The 17554-nt window shown below is 34.8% G+C and overlaps 1 protein-coding gene across 1 annotated transcript in view; it reads left to right on the top strand.

Moving 5' to 3' along the window:
* The first annotated feature begins 1665 nt into the window (after positions 1-1665).
* The window catches only part of TDRD3 (tudor domain containing 3), a 128952-nt gene continuing 113063 nt past the window's right edge, over positions 1666-17554 (top strand). Inside the window, 2 exon segments of the mRNA XM_008059272.2 lie at positions 1666-1746; positions 7421-7486. The gene's annotated coding sequence lies outside the window, so the exon portion shown is untranslated.

A 17554-nucleotide genomic window follows, 5' to 3' on the forward strand; every position in this document is an offset into this window, starting at 1 on the left:
AGGAGACTGTTCACTCCCTGAAGACTAGTGTTTAATTTTCATCATTTTACTAATCTTGTTGCTGATTCACAAAATACTTATAATAAGGGCTTAACTAACATTTGTATAACTGAATTTGTAAGATTAATTAGAAATACAGATGGAGTAAATGGCTATGAAGAGTGACTAACAGGATAGTAAGGAAATTACTTTTACTATTTTGAATTAAAGCCATATTTTAACCATTTAAGTTGATTGCAGACATTTGTGTTCCATGTCCACTTATGTATTCTTTGCTGCCTACCATCTATTCATTCTTACTGACTCATCTACATACTTAACACTTCTGTTTTCTGCCATCCATTTAACTATTTGCCTCCATTCATTGTTGTAGTGTAGCTCTGCCTTGGTCTTAAACTTTTAATAGTACCTAATTTTGTTAACATTCTTGCTTTGACTTCAAGTATACTCTTTGCTGATTTTTATCTCCTTGGTCTTCTTACTCATGGGCAGATCAATTAGTCTTTTGTGTGGTCCCAATTAGTCACATTTCTTTTGTATGGTTCCAATTAGTCACATTTTTAAAAATTTGCTCTTTTACTTTGGAGAAATTATTTTTCACTTCTTAAAGGCATGCGCTTTTTTGATTGCTGTCTCCAGGTAGGGTTTGCTTTGACAAGTGTCTTAGAATTAGTCTAGTGTTGGGGGCTGATGGAGGAATTGCTGTTCATCGAGGATGAACTTGAGTTAGATCTATTACATTAGTTGTTCCTGAGCCCCTAACAGTGGGAGAATGTCTGCAGTTGTGATGGTAGCATTAGCCCTTTGGTTAAAGGGGTTGATACTGATTACAAAAAATGTGAGATGTTGGTGGGCATATTTACAGGTGGACTTTTTTGAGGATGATACCTGAATTGTAGACTTTATCAAAGAATGTCAAAATGTTCATGTTGCGTATGGGTAGATGGGTAGAAATGATTTTTCACCCCTTTGAGGAATCAGGATCTCTGACTCTTGAGTTAATTATTGTCTTTGACAGATGCATGGTTGGTTTGAGCTAGAGAAAAGAAAAAAGGGCAAATAAGACAATGAGTAAAAAAAAGTGAAAAGAGATAGGAAAAGTAAAAGATGTATGGTAAAAAGTCACCTATTTTTGTGTTACTTGGAGCCAATAGTATTTATTGAAAGATTCTTGAGAACATTATGTTAAAGAAAGACTTGAGAAGATAATGTAAGAGAGTAACCCAGAGAAAATTTCTCCTAGATCAATTTGAAAACTAAGTGTTTTTTAGTTTTGTTTTTACAGCACATCTCATCTGTTTTTAAGACTCTACTGCATTACCAAATATTTATTGTCAGATATATTTGCATAATAGCAGAGAGTAGTTTATACTTCCCTTTAGAAGTATATTGACATTTAGATAGCTTTTTTCAGAAAGTGTATTAAAAAAAGAAAGCATATAGATAATCTTTAAGGGTACAAGAGAAGAAAAATAGCTATTGTCCATTCTGTTATGTCAGAAATAGTAAACTGCATAGAGTCCATATCTAAGATTCTCTCCCTAATATTTGTAGTATAAGCACTTTATAGGAGTAAACAAAAATTGCATGTAGACTTAAGAAAATAATTTTGGTTAATTTTGATTTTAGATAATATTAAGCCATTTATTTTATTTTAACAGGTATCTTTCAGATGAAGGCATTGAAGCTTGCACAAGTTCTCCTGACAAAGTCAATGTAAATGACATCATCCTGATTGCTCTCAATGTAGGTTATATTTATTAACTTATAAACATTTTAAATATAGACGCTATATTCATAGAAAACATCTTTATAGAATAAACTGGATTTTATAAGTAATGTGGAGAACATCTTTTTTTTTCATTTTAAGTTATAGTGATTTTTACTGACTTTGGTAATCTAATATCAGCCAATTATTAACGTCTGTTATATAGAATCCAATGAAAAAAGGAAAAAATGCAATTAATACTCCTTTTTTCACCAAGTCACCAGTTAGAGAATTTAATGATATTTAAAATAGCTAATAGTAAAGATGGAATATTCATTAAAACAAATTGCTATTTAATTTACATGGACACTGTAGCTAGGTTATAGCTTTTGGACAATTGTATTTATTGTTTCAAATAACTTTTCCTGATCATAAAAGTAATTCTTATTTTAGAACATTTCAGAAAATATAGAAAAGCAAATGAGAAAACTAAATCTATTTATAATTTCTGTTAGTGTTTTAGAGTATATGTCTTTCCAATTCTTTTCCTCCACCCTATTCTGTAGCTCTATTTTTTCCATAATTAGATTGGCTTTTGGATTGCTTTCAAAAGTTATAAAAATTGTAGTAAACATGTAAATAAACAAATGTTCTTTTCTCAATTCTGTAGTTACCCCCGATAGTTTTTTTGTGTGACCTTAAATTTGGCCAGATGTGATGGCTCATGCCTATGATCCCAGTGCTTTTGGAAATCTAAGTAAGAGGATCACTTGAGGCTAGCAGTTAGAGCTTGGACAACATAGTGAGACCTCATCTCTACAAAAAAATTAAAATTTAGCCATGCGCCTGTAGTCTCAACTACTCAGGAGGCTGAGGCAAGAGGATTGCTTGAGCCTAGAAGATTGAGGCTGCAGTAAGCCATGATTGCACTACTGCACCCCAGCTTGGGCAGCAGAGTGAGACCCTGTCTCAAAGAAACGAACAATCAAACTTATGTATTGTGATGCATGGTTAATGAAATTCACAAGAGAACTATTGCCTGACAGATTCTTCTACTACTGCAAGGTCATTGTAAAGCAGAAATGGTGGGCACTAAAAACATTTGAAATACATAAAGATAGATAGATGTATAACTCTGTGTAACTTTTTCTTATAAAATTGCTTAAATTTATATTTATAGAATTACTTTTGTGTTTAAACAGATAAAATTTATATCTTGAACTCTAAATTTTTTTTTCAGCTTCTTTGAATTTTAATGAGACCAACAAATTCATTTTTTTCTGAACGAAATAGGTTTTTAGTAAACAAAAGGCTAATTTTTAATAATAGACGTAAGATAGTTATTATGCATGTTCTTTATGACTACAAATGACAGTATTTCCTAGACACTTTAACTTTCTTTGACTTGTTCCCAAACTAATGAATCTGTTGTTTAAAAATATCGTAAGAACTCTGCTCTATTTCCTTGTTTATTTAAGAAAAACTTTCTAATGATGCTAGGGAAGGGATCTGATGACAGTGTTCTGTTCTGTATTCATCTTATTTATGTACTTAGGTACATAGCAATGAACCATATTGCTATGGGGTGCATGTTGACTATTAGCTGAATGAATTAATTTGTCTTTATTATTTTTTCTGAAATATGTAGTTGGATGATCTAATACAAGGCTGTTATTCCATATGATAATAGAAAAAAACTTTTTTTTTTTTTTTTTGAGTTGGAATCTCACTCTGTTGCCCAGACTGGAGTGCAGTGGCCGGGAGTGGCCACTGCAGCCTCGACCTGCTGGTTTCCAGCGATCCTTCTGCCTCAGCCTTCCAAGTAGCTGGAACTACAGGTGCGCGCTACCACGCCCGGCTGATTTTTTGCTTTATTGTAGAGATGAGGTCTCACCAAGTTGCCCAGGCGGGTCTTGAACCCCCGGGCTCAGGCAATCCACTCACCTCAGCCTCCCAAGGCGCGGGATTACAGCCTGAGCCACCGAGCCCGGCTCAGGAAAAACCTTTTATTTTATTTTATTTTTTTGAGTTGGAGTCTCACTCTGTCGCCCAGACTGGAGTGCAGTGGCCGCTCCCAGCCACCGCAGCCTCGACCTGTTGGGCTCCGGCGATCCTTCCGCCTCAGCCTTCCAAGTAGCTGGAACTACAGGCACACGCTACCATGCCCGGCTAATTTTTTGATTTATTTTAGAGATGAGGTCTTGCCAAGTTGCCCAGGCGGGTCTCGAACCAGCAGGCTCAGGCAATCCACTCTCCTCAGCCTCCCAAAGTGCTGGGATTACAGACTGAGGCACCGAGCCCGGCTAGAAAAAACCTTTTAATAAGGGTGAAGCCTATACCAGACTGATAGTTTACTTTTCAATCTTATCCCTTTTTAATAAAATTCAGGCATTTATAATACCCAGTTGAGTTTTTTCAACGTTTAAGTGATTGAGGGAAATTAACTACTAGTTGAGAAAGACTTACATTATTGATTCTTACTTTATACACACACACACACACACACACCACACCCACACACACTTGCACAAATTTTTATGTCTCCTCTTTCTTCTGAACTTGTTCCTTTATCTAGCAATGAACCATTATTCATTGTTCAATAACATATATATAGTATTTCTGCCCCTGGAGAAACTAACCTATTAGAGACTGAAACCTAAGGTTTTTATTGGGCTGCCTGCAAAGTTACCACTCTGCCTAGCAAGTACCAACATTCCAGACTCCTTCCACACAAAAACGAGGTATTCATCATAAATCATATTGTTTATAGAAACAGTCTACACAGTGAACTATGTTTTCAGCTAGGGAATGGTTTGAGTACAAACTCCCAATCCTAGTCTAGGGCTAACCTCATGAGCAGGCATTTCTAAAGATAGCTGCCACAGGCTTGCTATGTAACTTTTATGCTCCAATTTTTATTTTGAAAAGGAGGGCTCTTAATTTTTTACTCTTTAAAATAAAGAGTAAGAATATTAAGAGATGACGGGCCAGGCTCGGTGGTTCATGCTGTAATCCCAGCATGTTGGGATGCCGAGGCGAGTAGATTGGCTGAGTCTGTGGGTTCGAGACCAGTCTGGGCAACTTGGTGAGACCTTGTCTCTACAATAAATAAAAAATCAGCAGGGCAGGGTAGTGCGCACCTGTAGATCTGGCTACTTGAAAGGCTGAGGTGGAAGGATCGCCGGAGCCCAGCAGGTCGATGCTGGGGTGGCTATGAGTATGTCACTGCACTCCAGCCTGGGCGACAGCGTGAGACTCCAGCTCAAAAAAAAAAGAGAGAGAGAGAGATGACATTGAAATCCATCATGTAGTTTGGGGTTAGTATACCTGAATTAGTCAGAAAAAAATTTATGATTACCCGATCTTAAATTATTGAACACTATTTATTAGTAAACATTTAAGAAGATTTTTATTTTATTTTTGTTTCTTTTAAGATTCTGTATAATATAAAGTTATTTGCCAAATAGATGTTCTCTTATTTAGAAAACGTGTGTGTGTGTGTGTGTGTGTATGTAGTAGATGCTTTGAAAATTATTTTAAAAAATTTTTAGGCTAAATATTTTTCTTGCATTATTTTTTATGTTCAATATAAAAGTACTCCTGGACCCAGTCATCCTCCTAGCAATCCTAATCCTGACATTATGGCATCTAAATAATAAAATTGCCTTTGTAGTACTTGTAAATTGAATTTAAGGTGTTTACAGATTTGGTAAATTGTTTTCATCTTGCTTAAAAACACATTGAAATAACATTCCTTTTGTATGTGTGTAGTACTTTAGAAGTTATGTTATCTTTGAATATATTGTCTCTTTTTTGCCTGACAACAACTTTGTGAGATAGGATTGGTGGTGTTTTCTCCATTTTATAGAGGAATAAATTAACTGGTCTTAGAGAATTTTTGATAGTGTTTAAGGTCATGATATTAATTAGTTAATTATAGTTGGGATGAATCAAAGTTTAGGATTTTTGACTAGTGCTTTGTTTAAATTTGAATTAAATTTCATAATTATTGATAGAAACCAGAAGTGAGGGACCATGGCGTATTGCAACATTTCTGTATGTTTTGTTTCTCATTCGTATTTAAATATTTCAACCTTTAAATGACTTCAAAATAATGCCTCTGTTTTTATAAACTGTTAGTTGCATTATGTATTTAATGGTTATGTATGTTTTGATGGTAGCAAAAAGTACATGTTCTATATTCACTAAAACAAACATGATGGCAAACATTCACTGAGTGCTTACTATGTACAAGTCATTGTGCCAAGCACTCACATGTAATTAACATTTAATCTTCAGCACGGTCCTAAGATAGGGAAGGCTAGTGTAAGAATTTTTTACCTCTATATCACTCAGTACTTTCGAAGTGAAAAGGCATACAATCTGGGATACGGTTTATAATTATTTGTACCTTGTTATTGGATTTAGGCTGCAAAAAACAAATCAAAAGCATCGTTACACACGTCTTTGACCTTGGGGCTTAGTTTGCCGGCAGTTGCTTTTGGTGATTTTAGTTTAGAAGTGACCCTTGAGATCTATTGAGGAATAAATTATAAATCATGGTAACAAAAGACTGCAAAGGATCTGTGGACTCATGTAACTTATATTCTTGTTTCCAAAGCTGACCACGTGGATATTTCAGATAGGAGGACATTCTATTATTTTAGGAGTTCAGAGAAAACTGTCTTATCTCTCTTTATATGTTCATTTCACATTATAGTAATTTTAATTGTCTAATGTTTTCTTCCTAAGTTTAATAAAAGTTTCTCCCTTATAATTCATGTGATTAAATGTACTTCGTTTTATTTTATTTTGTTCTTAAGGTGCTGAAGAGCTACTGTTTACTATATTTTAAGGCATAATAAAACAATACAACTTCAGTTATTACACTAATCTCAGTATCTCAAGCATCAAATAATTTCTTAGCTAAAATAATTAGACCTTTTTTATAAATACTGACAATTTTTCGCTGAACAAATTTCTTAATATTCCTTTAGATTTTTACTTCCTAGAGAATACGTAGGCCTTAAAAGTTCTACTTTTTATGTAGTTTGTGTAGTTGAAGTTCTCTTTTTATTTATTTTCTTACATTTTTCTTTTTTCTCATACTTCTTTATTTTTATATAGTCAATGATTTGTTCACCAGCTTCTGTTTGTGTGATTTGTTTAGGCAGTGCAATACATTTTTACTCCAGTAATTTTTCACTAAAACGTCTTTGCTATTCCAGTGGTATTGTTTGTTTGAGTATTGTATGTTGTGTACCTTTGTTAAATTGTGGATATCATGACCTGTACAGTCATATGTTTTCATTTCATATCAAGGTTATGTGTTATTCAGGTGTTAAAAGTATACTATGTGTGTGTATCCAAAAGCTGTCATTTGATTTTGGAATGTGGCATTAATTTTTTGGTTGACCATGATTTACATAAAATAAAGTTTGGGTTTTTAATAGAGAAGTTAAAAGATTACCTGAGGAAGTATAACCAGAATTAAGGCCTGATATGTTTCTATTCATCTTCCTGATATACTTTAAACAAATTACATTTGGGCCTATGTTACTTGAAAAGATTGATTGATTATATGTATGGATCTCATAATCAGTTAAAATACTTTAATTTTTGTTCCACAAAATATAATTTCATCTTTTGTTCATGTAATTATATTTAGATTTACTTTTTTCTATAATTTTAATAATAATATTTTTATTTTAGACAGATCTGAGAACAATTGGCAAGAAATTCCTCCCCAGTGACATCAATGGTGGAAAGGTAGAAAAGGTAAAGAAAACCATTAACAAAATTATGCTAAATATAATAAGTATGAACATCTGCTAAATTACTAGAATTATTTTTGTCAATAAAGACTAACTGCAAAATATTTTGGATGTGAGCAGGTCACAGATTCATTATCATGGTGACTTTCATGGAAAATTGGGTTAAATTTTTGATGACTTGACATTAAAGAAAACCTTTAGTTTCAGGAATTATAACTATGGCATATTTACTTTACCAGTGAGACTTACCAGATATTATTGGAGCTCAGGATCAAGACCTTTTCTTACTTTTAATTTTACTTTTATTCATGTAGTTACTTATTTTTTTAAGTCAAGTCTTACTTTGCCACACACACTAGAGTGCAGTGACATGTCATGGCTCACCACAGCCTCGAACTCCTAGGCTCAAGTGATCCTCCCATCTCAACCTCCTGTGTAGCAAAGGACTACAGGCATGTGTCACCATGTCCAGCTAATTTTTAAAATTTTTTTTGTAGGGACAAGGTCTTGCTATGCTAGTCTAGGCTGATCTCAAACTCCTAGGCTCAAGCAATCCTCTCGCCTTGGCCTCCCAGAGTGCTGGGATTACAGGTGTGAGCCACCACTCCCAGCCTCTTTTAATTTTAGTTACCTTTTTATTTTTGTTACTTTAATAAACTGTTAAGTTTATTTAATGAATTTATTAATATAAAAATAGAAGATGAAAAATATTAGCGATTCGGTGAGGCTGTGCATTTGATTATTGCTATCATTTTGCAGTACACATACATGTATTCATGTTATGAATTTTTTGTGTCAACAGGCCTTAATTATATTCTCACTAGATTTCTTATGCTGCAAGACTATAATGTCTTCTTTGTATTCCCTCAGGGGAAATGGAGAACATCTGGTTACCTTCCTATGTGAATAATTCTTCATATACTTGAAGACTTGCAAATGTCGTTGCCACAATTTCCTTTTGCTAAGGCCATCTATTTTGTTCCTTTGTGTATTCTCAGTCTCAAGCTTTTCTTTCATCTCTGTTCTTCTTCTTCCTCTCTACTTTTTTTAGGTTATAGTAGTTTTCAAACTTCAGTGTCCATCAGATTGCCCTCAGGCCAGGCCAAAATGCAGATTGCTGGGCCCCAAACCATCCCACCCCCGCCCAAGCCCAAACCACCCCACCCCTGTCCAAACGTGTTTTGAACATGTTTCCACGAGAGTTTGCTGGTTCAGAAAGCATACTTAGAAGAACACCAGGACACAGAAGCCCAGATTAGGCAGCAATCCTAGAGAGGTCTGATAAGTGTACTCATTGTCTATAGGAAGAGTAAATAACATAAAAGCTGTATCTGCACCTCCTTACACCGGTTTACATAAGAAAATCTTGAAGCTTTTTAGATTCTTGGTTTTCCCTTTCTCTGTGTGTCCTACAAGATTCTGAGAACCCAACTCTACTCTGTGCTCACAGGATAGTGGTCCTGAGAATCTTCTCTGCTCCTTTTACTCTCAGAGCATTTTTGCTTCTTAAAGTTTTACAGTGGCCTCTTTACAATTTCCCTTGAATGTGACTAATAAGAAGTTTTTAAAAACTTGAAACTTTCTGATCTAGGTTATTCTGTGCCAAATTTTATCTTTTAAAACATTCTTCATACTCATGTGACTTCAGTTTACACATAAAATGAGTAGAAATAAATTAAGCCCTTTTCTCATGAAACAAAAGTTGGTTTTTTTTTTTTTTGGTCTGCTTTTCCTGTTTATGTTTTTTCCTTTCATTGCCTGCTTCTGACATTAAATACTCTTTCCACAGTATTAATGAAGATTATTAAAAATAATAGGAATTTGAGAACCTAACGCTCATAGATTACTCATTTTGTTTGCCTTTAGTTAAAACTCCACACATTTTATAAAAATAAAACTACTTTTAGGCCAAAATAAATCGTCAAGAAATGTATTTTTGACATGAATCAAATGTACTTTGGCTTCTTTTTAGTGAAATAAGACTTAATATAGTAAAAAATACTTTATTTGTGTCTTTATTGGAATGCTTTACTAACTAGCATTTACCATGTTAATGATAACTGAATCAGTATAAACACATCACTCCAGAATCAGTCACTAAATTGCATATGTTAATGGTTCTTGTTTAAAATAAATTCTGTTTTAGTCTGTGCCTGAGATGTAGGGCAACATGTAGTAAGCAGAGTATCTGAATGAGTGATCTGACTATATCTTGACCATGCAAGATTTCAGTGTAAAATAATATTTTCTAGGGTTTTTTCATATTAAAAAGGAATGAAAGAGAGAGCTGGATTACTTAGTGATTTTTCAAATAGGGAATGCTAGAAACCAATGTTACAAAAACTGATTTAGACAGAAAACTTCATGTATAGTTTAGACTAGCTCTTTCAAAAAGAAGGGGTGTGGCATTGTTGTGACATGTTTTAGATTGAGTGTGGAGGGGATGAAAAGACAGGGGCAGTAGATTGGAAAGATACAGACATGGAGTCATGGGCTTGGATTTAAGTTCTGTTTCTTCTCTTTATTAGTTTTTGTGACTTTTGACAAGTTATTTAATCTTGCTAGATTTTAATTTCCTTGCCATTTAAATATTACTCCCTTAAGACATTGAAAAATTAAAAGATAATGTACATAAAATACTAAATGCAAGAGACAATGCTGTGGAAAGTTGAGGATCATGAGCAGTTTAGGGTGGTATTTTTGTCCTGGATATCTAAGAATGCATAAATCCTCATTACCTCAGTTGGGTTTCTTATTACTGAGATCTCTCTAAGGGAATTTAGTGAATGAAATAAGGCAGATGGATACATCATCATTTTGGGGTTTTGGCCCTAAACCCAGCTCTACTACTTGAGCTATGTTGGTCTCTGTAATAGAATCAAAGCAGTCTAAAAGCCCAACTCTGACTGTTTCTACTAAATTCTAAGCCTTTCTGTCATGTTACCATTTCAGAGAGAGAAAAACAAAGGAAAGAGTAAGAATTGGAGAGCATTTGCCCCAACATTTAAGAGGTAGATACTTAAGAAGCAAGAGGGAAGAGGAGGTTGTCATCTTAGCAGGAGCTGTTTCTCTTAAACTTGTGAGGTCCCTTTGAAAGGGCCTCACCCCTGTGCCTTCCAGGCCCCTTGGATCTCATTCACTAGGCCTGAGGCTCACTACGATGGATTGGAGCTTCCCTAAAACAGATCAGTAATCCTCCTTGGAGGAAGATTAAAGGAGTGTAGAGCGGAGTCTTCCAACTTCTCCTAAAAGGTCAAAGTGAAGCTCATATAGCGTGTGCTGTTATTATAATTAATAAGAGTTAGATAACATAATTTTCAAGTTTGGGAATTTGAGAGTGGAAAGGAGAATGGAGAGCTGGTAGAACTGTGATCGAGTAAGAAAGCTTTCAGGTCTGTAGTTAGAAGATGGTTAATCTTGGACATACTGAATTTGCATCTCACATTCTAAGACACATCTGAAGGGTGTTGTCCTCTGGGTTTTGAAACTGAAGGGTTTTTTTTGTAGTCTGAGTCTCTTTCCATCACCCAGTCTGGGAGGGCAGTGGCATGATCATGGCTCACTGCTTTTAGACGTTTTAAACTCCTGGGCTGAAGTGACCATTCCACCTCAACCTCTCAAGTAGCTAGGACTACAAGTGTATGCTCATTTTTTGATCTTTTGTAGAGGTGAGGTCTCCCTATATAGCCCAGGATAGTCTCCAGCTCTTGGGCTCAAATGATCCTCCCTCCTCAGCCTCTCAAAATGCTGGTATTACAGCCTGAAGTCTTAATTATTGCTATTATCACTGATAAAGTAGAATGGCAAATAGTGCAAGCAACTCTACTATTAATTAATATAGTTTTGCTCAGCTTTTTTTCTCTTTCTTCCCATTCTCTTTCTTAACATTATTTTGCAATTTCTGTATTCTCTCCATAAAGTTCCCCCAGAACTCTGATGCAAAATTTTCAGACAGAAATGTAGAAAGTGTTGAGAAAGGACAGATGTCAGCTTTCTCCAGGCTTTCAGTTTTCCTATGGACAGAGCATGTATGATTCCAAGAACATGGGGATTGTGGGAGTGGAGGAATGTGTGGTAGGGAAACTATATTTTGCAGTCGATGAAAATTGCAAAATATGAGCAATACGAGTATTTCAGGGTAGAATTTGAGTTTCTTAGATATTACAAAGTCCTGGGACAGTAGTGACTTGTAAGCAAAAAATTATGGGAAAAGGTCATGGTAAAAAGAAAGTTGATTTTTCATATTCTTTTGTAAGTTTCGTATTTTGCTATATTTTCATAGCATTTTAAACCAAGGTATAGAAGTTAATTATAAACTGTAGGTTAATGTAAAAATACTTTGTTACTAATCTAGCTACTTGAGAATCTTAAGTATTATGATGGAGCCTTACCAGGAAAGCTTTTCAGCTCTGTGTTTATGTTTTTCTAATTTCTAAGGACTGACAGGATAGTTATACCTTTTCTTCTTATTTTTTTATTATAAAGATGTGGGATACAATTCAGGGTTAGGTATGTAAACGTTGATTATGCAGGTACCTTTGTTGGTTATGCCTTTTTAAAATGTAAAACTGTGATTAAGTTCTGATTTTTCCAAGTTGAAGTATCAGAGTCTCAGCAGTACTGACAACAACCACAAGATGGCTTCCCTGCTTTAAAATTCAAAATGATGCCTCTCTTGGACAGTCTAGAAATTGGATGTTTTTAAAAAGAAAAATAATTGAAAAAAGTTATAAGTTTTAATTTAATCAAATCATATCATGTTTCCTCTATGTTAATTTAGTCTGTGCTGGATAATACAATTTATTTGTGTTCTTTTTCTCGAGTTATTAAAATTAAACATGCTCTTTTAATTTCAGAAAAATGGATTACTGAAATTCTGATTTTTATGCTTTACTTATAAGGTCTAATTGGTAATTGTTAGTAGGACTTAATGAATACACAAAACAATGTATATTAGATGCATTTTCTTCTGATAATTGAAACACAAATTATTCCCTTAAAAAAAATTTTTTTTTTGACCCAGAGACCAAATGTTAGAGAGGTGAAGAATAGAAAGTTAGAGAGGTTGAAAGAATAGAATGTAGAAAGAAAGAATAGAAATATGGAAATTGGCAGATAATACAGTGGGAAAAGTGCTACTTTTGACACTGCTTTACTTGTGTTTCATTGCTGTAACTACTCTGAGCGAATAAGAGCAAATTTTATGCTATGTTGTTATTTTGAGGTGTAAATGGATACTTCTTACTTTCAGGGAATCTCAAGTTTAGGAAAACTTATTCAAAATTTATGGTGTCCATTTTTAATTATAAGGCATTTACTAAATGCTTTTAAAATTCCTAAAAGCTAGATTTTTTAGTAAATATACCATCATATTTTTGATTCAGTATGTTTTTCTTTTTTCTTATTATTGTTTATTTGTTTCCCATTTAAACTCCTTTGTGTTTGTTAATATCATTTTAAAAATTTGAAGTCACAGCCGGGCTCGGTGGCTCAGCCTGTAATCCCGCGCCTTTGGGAGGCTGAGGTGAGTGGATTGCCTGAGCCCGCGGGTTCGAGACCCGCCTGGGACATTTGGCGAGACCTCATCTCTACAATAAACCAAAAAATCAGTCGGGTGTGGTAGCGCACGCCTGTAGTTCCAGCTACTTGGAAAGCTGAGGCGGAAGGATCGCCGGAGCCCAGCAGGTTGAGGCTGCAGTGGCCGGGAGCGGACATTGCACTCCAGTCTGGGCGACGGAGTGAGACTCCAACTAAAAAATAAAAAATAAAAAATAAATAAATTTTTATTTATTTTATTTTATTTTTATTTTAGAGATTACCTTCCCAAGCTATTTCTTTGAGCATCCTTCATGTTTTTAATCTGCTTTCCTCTTGATCTTTTTTGATACAGTAAGTTCTCAGAGAGCACTGGTTTTTAACACAGTTTTCATTTTCTCCCTGTTTTCTTCTGTCATTTATTGAGAAGCTCTCTGTGCTGGGTCCCCTGTTAAGTGATTTCTATGCATTATCTATACAGTCTTCAGAACAACACTGACAGTAGAAGTTACTACAGTTCCCTTTACTTCAGAGATGAGGGACCTGTGTCTTCCCTAGAGTCACAGCCTTCTTTTGCGCAGCACCTGAATGTCCTTCCGTCCGCTGCTGGTAAACTGCTGTTGATTCTTCAAATCCCAAATCAAGTGCCACCTCTTCTAATTTTCCTGACTTCTTTTGAACAGACTTAATTTTTTTTTGAGTTGGAGTCTCGCTCTGTCGCCCAGACTGGAGTGCAGTTAAAGGTTAATTTCCCACTGCTCTTTATACCTACATCTGTTTCTTGTATATAACAAATTTTTATCATAGTTGTAGAATGTGCAGTAGAGACAAGACAGGCATTGAGGTGAGCTAGTCTGGATTTGAATTCTGGTTGCCTGTTATTAGCTGAGTTACTGCTGACAATGCTTTGTCCTCTGCCCTTGGTTTTTTATTGAAGATACACAAGTGGGCTTAAAGTCCTTTAGTAAAGAACTTATGTAAACTGCCATATGCTCTGGTATATCTAGTAAGTGATAAAGTATAGTTAAAACACTAGAAAATAATTTCTTTATTGAGTGGTTTTGAATGTATATATGTGCTAAGTGAAAAGGATATAGAGAGCCAAGGGCAAGACAGCCTCTGGCTTATAGGAGCACTTCGCCTAGTGAGAGATTAAAAACCAGCAGTGTCCATGTAGTGATACAAAGGCTGTATCAGGAGTGCATATGCCAGGGGCAGCTGCTTCATCTTGCTGAGGGCGAGAGGCTGCTTCCTGCTAGACTGTTTGCTTGTGGAGCTGTGATTTTCAGCCCGGCTGTGATTTTTAGTGGGCAGATCCCCTTGCGGGGGCATACAGTTTATACACTGTACATGTGCTCCTACCTTGAGAACCAGTCTGTCCCTCCCTCCTGCCCTCCCTTTCCTTGTCTCTGTCTCTCTTTCCCTTTCTCTCTCTCCCTGTCACACACACACTCAACACATTGCACACACCGTATTTAATATTTTCTATTTGAAAAACATAAAAGGCTATTTTTTTGTACAGGCTACAGAAAATAAAGCTTGACAGATAGTCTCGACTGGTAACAATACATGGAAGATAAGTATAGTATATGTTTGTGATTCCTGGAACCTGAATTCTCTCCTTGTGTTTGGGGGAGTTTTCCATTCTAAGAATCTTGGTGGTCGAGAAGAAGAAAATGCCAGATACCTCCCCCTAGCCTTCTTTGCACCTGTTCAGTACACGTGACCCTCAGCTCTGCTAGTCAGGTGTTATTTGCTCTGGACTTGGGCTTGTTACTAATGTCAAAGCAGGAACTGTGGAGAATCCTGTCTGGTGGTAGTGGAAGCTGCTGCAAGGTTGAGTTTTGTGTAATAGCTTCAGGAGTGCCAGATAAGTGTTCAGAGCCACCGAGGTCTCTGGTACAAGGCATAGTGTAGATGCTTGCTGTGTGCTGAATCCAGCTTGCTCCAGCTCATGAAGCTGGTTGTCAGCATCTCTTCCAAATTTAGAGTGCAGTAACATCTAGTTGGTAGTTGAGATTGGCCACAGAAATTGGCACATGTTTCAAACCAGGACAACTTTTCCCCTGTCACCCACCGGAAGTGTTTCACCAGCACACCTCTGCTATCAATCCAATTCTGGGGTTTAATTTTAAGTGTGTTTCTTGCTGTGTAGATTGCAGAGCTAGTTCTCCAGTTTTTCAGTGAACTACTTGTGTCTTAATTTTAAAACATTATGTAAATTATTTGAACTCTTTGAAATATACAAATGTATGTGTTTTGAAGCCTCAACCAGATGTAAGCACTAGAATATGGCAAAAGCATTGTCTACTACAGGTCCTACCTCTTCCTCTTCCTGCACAAATGACTTGTAAATTTTGAGTTTAGCTTTCCTTGATTTTTAAAAATATTTTGGTTACATATGTAGATATTCGTAAACAACATGTTGTTTTGTTTTACTTTTACAATTTAATATTATAGCTGTTATATGTGTGCATATAGCTATTGCTCACTCATTTTATCTTTTATATAAGGTTAAACTGTGTAATTATACTATCGTTTATTTATCAATTATTTTGATGGGTGTTTAGATGATTTTTATTTAATAAACAAAAAATAAAAAATAATAGTGTCCATCCCTACTTCCAGGAACAGATTTGTCAGCTGATGCACCTGTGTAAAAGTTTCTCTAGGGAATACAACTGGAATTAGATTGCTGCATGGTAGAATTAAGCCTGTGTTCAACTTTACAAGCTAATGACAAATTATTTTGCAAAGCTGTTCTACCACCTTATATTAGCTTTAGTCATGTATATGCGATTCAATTGAACCATATCATTGGGGCACTTGAAATGATCAAATTTTGTAATCCTATGATAGTAAAACACATTATTCTTCCTTAGGCTATTCTAGCTCCCCACCCCACATATATTTTAGAAGCTGCCCTGATTTTAAGTCTCTTAAAATATGTTGGAATTTTGATTGAAATTGCATTGAATCTTTAGATCAGCTTAAAGACAATGGACATCCTTGTTTGATATATTACCAGTGAAATGCTGGTGAACTACCTCTCTAAAGTAAAAAAGGAGCCCTAAGATGTAGCATTGGCTACTTTCTATGCTATCAATATTCTCTCCATAGCTGATTATAAGCTATACCAGGAATTAGGAAGAAGTACACATGATAAACTCTTGCAAGCTGCTATGAGCTGGCTGCACAACCCTGGGTATAACTTTTCGTGTATTATTTTTTTCCATGAAGTTTTATAATTTATTTACATATTTGGGCTGTGTATATTTTGTAAATTTTATTCCTGGAACTATCTGTTCTTATTATAGTATATGGTGTTTTTACAATTTTTAAATTTATATTTCTGCCTGTTAGCTGGTACATAGAAAAGCACTGATATTTGTATATTGCCCTAAAATTCTGTCACCTTCTACTTATTAGTCTTAATAATATGACTGTGTCTTTTATGTTTTCTGTATAAATTTTTTCTTGACATCTCTCATGAATGAAATCACACAATATATAATCTCTGTTTCTGGCTTCTTTCACTTAGTGCAATATTTTTTAGGGTAATCTGTGACAGAGCAAATGTCAATAGTTTGTTTCTGTTTATTGGCGAGTAATGTTCCCTTATTATGGATATATCACTTTTTGTCTTTGTAGTCACTAGTTCATGGACTTTTATATTGCTGTACTTATGTCTCTTTTATTGTTTTTTTATTGCTAAATGTATGTTTGTGTCTTTTAAAAATTGTTATTAGTCCTTAAATTGTTGGTTTGTGTGTTTACTCTTTGCTTCTTGATAACACTTGTCAGGTATTAATTTCATTAGACTTTGTTATGCTAGACTTTTAAAATCCTCTTTAGTGTATTTTTAGATTATTTCCTTATCTTTATTCTACCTAATTTGAACTCATTTTCTTTCTCAACATCTTAGTTCAACTCACTAGTTATTCTTCTTTTCTAATATAAACATCTTCAGACTATTAATTTTTTTCTAGCACTGGATTTAATTATACTCATATATGTATGTGTATATATATACATGTGTATATATATGCTTCATATATCTATAAGCATATAACTATTAATGTATAAAGGTTTGTAATAGTATTTTCATTGTAATTCAGTTATAAATATTTTTAGCTCACCTTATGATTTCTTCTTTACTTGTTTTAGTTGTAGAATATTTTTTGTTATTTCTAATTCCAGATTCATTGTTATCTGAATGTTTGTTCTGAATGATAGCTGTATTTTAAATTTGTAGAGTTTTACTTTGTGGCTTGATCTGTATTTGCAAATATATGCTTGAGAGGAATACTCCTTAGTTGATGGGTTTAGAGTTCTGTATAAATTCTCTAGAGTAGACTTATTATTTTATAGCCTGTGTTTGATCATTACAATTCATAAGTCCTTGGAGCCTACAAATTTTTAAAAATAATGTTTTAATATTTTTCAGTGTTTGTTACTTGTTTCCTTCTAAGTCTCATGATATTTTCTTGTGACTTCGGTTTCTTGATCTTTCTATGTGGGAATCTTAGCTACCTGA

Source organism: Carlito syrichta, unplaced genomic scaffold, assembly GCF_000164805.1.
Source record: "Carlito syrichta isolate Samal-C Ts95f unplaced genomic scaffold, Tarsius_syrichta-2.0.1 Scaffold303985, whole genome shotgun sequence".
NCBI classification, from domain to species: Eukaryota; Metazoa; Chordata; class Mammalia; order Primates; family Tarsiidae; genus Carlito; species Carlito syrichta.